A 7,569-nucleotide genomic window follows, 5' to 3' on the forward strand; every position below is an offset into this window, starting at 1 on the left:
AACACATAAACATTAAAAAAATTAAACAGAATTAATGTATGACCCAGCAATTCCACTACTGTGTATGTATGTGTGTGTGTATACATACATATATATATGCATATATATGTATATATGTGTGTGTGTGCATATGTATATATATACATATATGTATATATGTATATATATATACATATATGTATATATGTATATATATACATATATGTGTATGTATACATATACACATATATGTGTATATATATTCAAAAGAATTGAAAACCTACTCCCGACACAAAGCTTGTACAGAGATGTTCATAAGTAACATTATTCATAATAGTCAAAATATGAAAACAACCAAAATGTTCATCAGTTGGTGAATGGATAAACAAAATATGGCATATCCATACATACATGATTCCATTTCCATGAAACGTCCAGACTAGGCAAATCCATAGAGATGGAAAGTAGGTTCGTGGTTGCAGGGGCTGGGGGAAGGGAAGAATGAGGAGTGGCTGATAATGGACATAGGGTTCCTTTTGAGGTCGTGAAAATATTTTGGAATTTGTTACACAAACTTGTGAATATACCAAAACTTTCTGAATTGTATACTTTAAGAGAGTGGATTTTGGATGTATGTGTATTTGTTTCCTAGGGATGTCCTAACCAATAACCCCAACTTGAAACCACAGAAATGTATTCTTTCTCAGCTCTGGGGGCTGAGTCCAAAATCAAAATGCTGGCAGGGGCATACGTTCTCTGAAGTCTCGGGGGAAGTATCCTCCCTAGCCTTTTCTGGCTTCTGGTGGGCCTGGCTGTTCCTTCTAGATTCTGATCCCTGCTACCTCCTCCCTTGTGTGTCCGTGTGTCCACTCTCCTTCCTTCCTATTATAAAGGTATTGGTTACTGGATTTAAGGCCTTCCCTCAGTGCTACCTTATTTTATTCTGAGATACTATTTAAATCTGCCCAATTTCCATATAAGGTCACAATTTTGAGGTTTGAGTGGACATGAATTTAGGGGGGACTCAATTCAATCCTCTATGGTATGTAAATTACATCTCCAGTTTTTAAACGCATAGATATTAGGGACTACAAAATAGTTAAAAATCAAATGCCTAGTTCAGGTCCTACAGTTTTGTCAAAGCCTTCCTTAATTATTCAACATGAGGAAACAGGCTCTGTTAAATTTCATATTCTCAGTGCCATAAACAAGGAACCAAAAAATACTTGTATTTAGGCAATAATGATCAAGTGAGGGACTGCACTGGCCAGAAATGTGAACAAAATAGACTAAATCCCAGCAATTATGGAGCTTATAGTCTTAACCATGTCTTAAACCAAAAAGCAATGTAATGGTGGTTAAAAGATTACTATGTTTTTCTTTCAGTGTAACATTTTATGTTACAGGTTATGTAGCTATATGTGTATTCCTTCAGTTATATGGTCTCTTCCTGTGGTGTATATATAAAACCATTATTTGAGCACCGTTGTGCCAGGCACTGTATCAAGCCTGTGTTCACTTAATTTCTTAACAACAATCTTATAAAATGCGTACCTCATATTATCTTAAAATTCTGGATTAAAAAATACAAGATACTATATGTAGTTAAACAACTCTCTTGCGGTCATGCAACCGTAGAGTTTCAGAATTTATTTTCTGATGTGGATTTCAACTTGATGCATCTTTATTGTTCACCGACAACATGCAAGTTTTTATCTGATTGAAGAGTAATTAATTGTCCTAAAGGAAAATGTTGTTTTTTTTTTTTTTCTGCTAGCACATAGTCTCCTTTTAACATGACACATTTCAGGATCTAATTGTGTTGAATTGCCATTTGGTCATGCTTTTCACATCGCAATTCACTCTTTAATGTGTTTTCATTTGATTCCCACAGCAAGGCTGAAACAGTGTTTAATAGGAATTATTATCCCCATTTTACAAATGAAGAAAAGAAGGTTCGTGTAGAGGTTACTTGGCTAGCCCATGGGCTTACATTTACTAGGAAGCTGACTCAATTGGCTTTAAGTCCAGTTATATCATCCACAACATTATGTCCATCTACGTCTCTAATGTTTCATTAAGGCTGTGAATAATTCATACAAGTAAACTTTATTAATAATGATTTCCCCACTCTGTCAGATAATGAAACACTATAAAGTTCTCTACTTTTATCTCACAGGAATTGTTCCACTCTGAGCTGTCCTCACAAATTTCATTGTCCGTCATTACAATGCTGCCCTAGATCTCAGGGGAGAGAAACTTCCCATTCCTTCAACAACCCAAGAATAAAAGGGACTAGAGGATACAATGCCCAAACAATTATAAATGGAGACCTAAGGTATCCTGATTGGACACACACTAAAAGGGGGTGACAGACTTAATGTGTTAGGAAAACGGAGACAAGAATTGAATTTATTTCATGCCATTCTGCTTCGGCTCTGAATAGAGTCAAAGCTAAGATGTCAGAGTTGGCTGTAAGAAAGAGGAGGCTGGTGAGCTGGCATGTAAAATTAGGGAAAAGGAAGAGATCCTTGTAAGCATGAAATTTACAACTCTAAAGGGTTCAATGGAGCTCCCTCCCCTGGGCAATTAATGAAGGTTCCTCACAACCACGCATTGGCAGATGGGTGGCTCTGAACCCAGCCTTTCCTGAGACTGATCAATAATTGTAGCAACTTCAGCTGATCTGGGAGTAGGGGGCCCTGGGAAGAGTAACAATAGAAAGCGTGGATTTCTGAGACATAATTTCAGAGCAGATTCAGCAGTTTAAAATGCATGGTTCAAAAGAGTCTCAGAGGAAATGGCCTTTCACTAATGGGAGATTGTGAAAAGCAAGTAAGCAGAGCTGAGGTTTTGAAATATTTACCTTGAGGGTAAGACTTGAAAAGTCCCCATCTGACTATAAGACGTTTGGGGCTGGACTTTAAAGCCCCCTGGGCAGCTTTAAGTTTCCCCTAAGGTGGAGGTAGTCTCCCCAGGCTATCATAAAACATCTTTGGTTTCACTAATAAAAAATAATGATTTTCTAAGTTTTCCTTTTCAGTGTCTGTTTAATTGCCTAGAAACACACTGTACCCCAGGGCTCCACCCACTGGGGGTAGGGTCTTATTTTCATACATCATAAAAATCTGTTTAATTTTCCATTTCACTCATAGAATTTTTCAATAGATTTTAATTATCTTAGCAGACTCCTAAGTATCGACATTATCTCAAAAATATGATTTTGCCTTAAAAATAATCAAACATAAATTTCTACAAGCTGTACTTGTTAATTTATTAAAAGAGAACCTTCAGGTTGGGTTTTTGAGTTTGTCCAAAAATCTCACCATACATGTCCCCAATCCTTGCGTGTACATACACATTGGGAGGGTTGATCACCCACCGAATTGTTCTCAGCAAGGCGTTGAGAGCCTGGTGAGCAATTAAGTTTGTACTAAGTAAATGAATGAGTGAAGCAAGGTCCCATTTGATCTACCAAGATTTTCAAAGATGTGGCTTTCAGGAAGGCTTTGAATTCTGTTAATGCACTCAAGACACCAAACACTACACCATCAGGAGAAATCATATCTTTGATTTTCAAAACGCATCATATCATTGTGAAATCTATAGCGTTTAAGGTCCTAATTGGGTACACAAAGTAGATACTTCACAAATTTCAAAATGATTCTGAAAGTCAGATGGCTTTAACCACATGTTACTGATAGGAACCTGAAGCCCAGAGAGGGAAGAGAATTCCCTGGGTTCATCCAGCCAGAAGGTAGCTGAGCCTGTATAGATGTCCACTTCTTCATTCTGTGATACTCTAAAGCCTCGGTTCTTTGCAGCAGGCTGGGCTCTCTCCCTCCCTCGATTACCATTTTATGATGCTCGGAGAAATATCTTGTTATTTGTTTCTATATTTTGGATTCCAGGATAAATGTGTTACCATATCAAAGCCAAATTCCCACTGCTGTTATTCCCCATAGCCTCTTCACAAAACAATGAGCTGAACATGCCATCCTAGGCCCTTTCTCTCACTTTTGTATTCTAGCAGCTGGAAGAATCCGTGTTCGGTCTCCTTGTAAACATGAGAAAACCCTGCCCTTTCATTTGGACAGTGCCTCAGAACAAGTGATTTTTGTGACAGGGTTTATGATTTTGGTCTGGTGAATGAATAAAATTGCAGACTTACAGGATTTGGCCGTTCTTCCGTCTTAAATGTAAAATGTTTCTAAAGCCGGTGCTCCTGCCTCACAAATGATAGTCGAAGTGTGCAGCCCTGTGATACCAAAGCTTAATGTGGCCAGACCTTGAACTTTCTGTCTCCATCTGACTTTCTAACATTCAGCGGCTAGAATACAAAACGGTCTGCTGAGGCTCTGCCTCCCGGGTGTCGGCAAGAGCAAATGCTGAAGGTCTTTCAACTCAGTGGGCTTCACACAAACTATACCCCAGAGAGAAAATCTAAGCAGTGCTTCCGGCAGGTGCATGATGTGGTTCAGAAGCAGCAAACATTTGATGCACGAGCAGGAGGCACTAAAATAGAGGCTGGGGAAGAAAGGAGGGATCAAGCAGTGATGGGAGCAGTATTGCGTCTGAGTTCCAACGTTCGTGCTGCTTCGCCAGCCGTCTCTTCCCCGCGCTTTCAGGTTCAAAACGGATCAGAGGGAGCAGGTGAGGCAGAGGGCGCAGTGTGGAGCAAACCGATCCCAAAACATCCTGGAGAAGGAAGGGGGCATTGCTCCTTCCAAGGAGGGGAGAAGGAGACTTGCCTCCCACAAAGCAAGAGCTTTCCGGGACCTTGTGATTAGCTCAAAGGGCACAAGGCATTAAGTGGGTATTTTCTGATTTCCTTTGCAGAGCAGTGGAAGAAATGGGTGGTGGTGGTGTCGCTGCTGCTGTGTTTTTTCCCCTCCAGCTTCATCATCTTTTCCCTTCTTTCTTAACACACACACACACACACACACACACACACACACACCCTGTTGTTCTGAAATAAGCTTGACAGATTTTGTAACAAAAGGTTTTGAACACACCGTGCAGGTAAAATTTAGCCTGTGTATTGCTCTCTAACTGATTTTGTTAAGTGACTGCTAAGACTGGGGCGGTTTTCAGGGTTTGGCGGGGGGGGGGGGCATGGGGGGATGAATTTCATGGATTTAGGGACTGTCTGGTGGTATGTGTTTGCTCACCACAGGACCTTGGGCATCCTTTTTGAAACAAAAGCCTTCTATGTGAATACCTGGTGATCAGAAACCTTTTATTATCTGCCTGTTTCATCACCCCATAATGAAGACTGTGGCAGGAATCTAGGGATTCAAATGGCAAACAGCACAGGACCCATGGCAATGAAAACAGAACTCCATGAAGTCAACAAGCATTCAGGTGTACTGTGAGCCCTGCTTAGCTCTCAGGGAGCAGTTGGAAATACAAAAATGGACTTAGCATAGTGTTTATTCTTGTTGGCTATCTCTTCTAGATAGATTTCCTTTCCTTTTATGTAATTTGTTTATATGGTGATATTAGTCCCCAAACATAACTCCTTGAAGGAAAAGTCAGGTTGGGCCAAATAAACTAACTGCAAGGCAGCGTGAACACTGTTTTGATACTTGTTAATACAGATCTTCCCGAAGGTTGTGTATCAGGTGGGCTAAAGTTGCTAGCTGTATCCATCCTCTCGGTCCCTGTGGAGGCTGGGACAAGCCTTGAGGCTGCCGTAGCCCCTGGGCTTGTCACCCTTGGCTTCAAACAGTCTCATCAAATTGCCACAGTGTGCTGTACAAATATTAGCATATTCTGAGTATACAATGTCATTAAGGCCTACGCTACCTTCTAAACTCTAGACATTTGATGTCAACAGACATACAAAAAGAATAAACAAAATAGTGGGAGCCTTTTCTAGTTCCGCAAGACTGGATTCATACTGCTCAAGAGGCAAATTTTGTCAAAAATTGTCCTGAAACTTTAGATAATTTCTACATGTGGGAATCAACAGTAGCAGCCCTTTTGCAACTTAATTTTTCCCCCACAAAAGATTACCTGTTTGAGAATTATTGATAAGATACGTGTAGATGATTGATCCATTCGAAGCACTGCAAGTTATACAGCTGACTGTCTCTCTCCATTTTATTTCACTCCGATGGTCATTTAGACTCACAATTTTCACTGTAAGTGACGATGGTGCTATGAATATCTGTATGCATATATGGTGGAGATACTTCAGGGAAATGGTTCATGGGTGGGGGGTACACTCTCCTCCTAGGATGTGTTTGAAATTGCATGTGTGAGGCTTGTTCCTTGTGATGGCTGGAGGACACTCCTGGCAAATGATCCTAGGGGGCCAGGTACACTTTGCATTCTTCAGTAAATATCTAGCATAATAAAGAATTAGCCATCCAAAACAGCAATATTTCCCCTGTGGATAAACAATGTACTAGGTCGGATGCTTAGAAGTGAGATCGCTGGATGCACTGTATTTAGTAGATTCCTGCTCAACGTCCATCTCAAACAGCTCCTTGCCCCCCTGACCTATAGCAAAACATGGGAAGCGAGAAGCCCCCTTCTACCTGCAGCTGTAGATTCACGTTAGCTTTCCCAGGCAGGTGTTCACATGGAGACTTGGAAGGGAAACAGCAAGGTGAAGGTGGCCTGCTCTGCTGACAAGCAGGCACAGACAGAGGCCTTTTAGTTATTTATCTTTCCCACAGCAGATGCTGTCCCACTGTCAAGAGCCAGCATACAGGGAACATTCTTTTTTTTTTTTTTTTTTTTTGCCTGTGAACCAGCAGATGTGTTGTGGCTCTGGAGATGACAGTTGTGGTGACAGCTTCCTGACCCTGGGGTAACAGCTATGTGGGGGTACATTCTGTCCTGGTTCCCAGGCCCCTCGTTGTGGCGGGGATATCAGTGTCCCAGGTGTGGTGGAGACAGGGTTGCTGTGCGCTCATTCCCAAAGGCCCCTGCGTGGGGCTATTCCTTCAGCCTTTCTGAGAATTTTAGATGCCCCTACACTCCTGTTTTGAATTGCTTTCTGCTTCAGACATCTAGATTCGTTTTCCTCACATTTGGCTGAACCATGGCTGAAGCACCAGGTTTTAGGAATTAGATATCTTTGTTTTTTACTAGATTTTACCATGTTGCTCTTCCAGAATATTGGATCCATTTACATCACCCCATGTATGAATTCCTGTTTCCCCACACCCTCAATAACATTTGAGATGGTCAGTTGTCAGATTATTACTGCTTCTCCTCTTTCTCATTATTATCATTATTGTTTCTCCATCTGAAAATTGTACAGGAGCAAACGGGCGTCTCCATTTAAATGCCCTCATTATTTGTGAATCGAACAGTTTTTCATGTTTATTGTTTGCTTTCCTTTTTTTGATAATGCCTGATGATCTCTCAATCTATTGTGCTATTGACTTGTTTATAATTTTCTATATCAATATGTAGACGTTCATTGTATCCCTGCCATGCCCAGTCATAGGCTGGAAGCAGCTCAAGGAGCACGATCTTAGGACAACTCAGCAGTGGGTTCCAAGGCTCAGCAGCGCAGGCCCTCGTCAGTCCCCACTCTGTGTGGTGAGAGGTCACTGAAGCACATTCTGTGGC

This window comes from Lynx rufus, unplaced genomic scaffold, assembly GCF_022079265.1.
Source record: "Lynx rufus isolate CCGP_SWC_20201006 ecotype Redwood Valley unplaced genomic scaffold, mLynRuf1.p SCAF_8, whole genome shotgun sequence".
In the NCBI taxonomy this organism is placed as follows: Eukaryota; Metazoa; Chordata; class Mammalia; order Carnivora; family Felidae; genus Lynx; species Lynx rufus.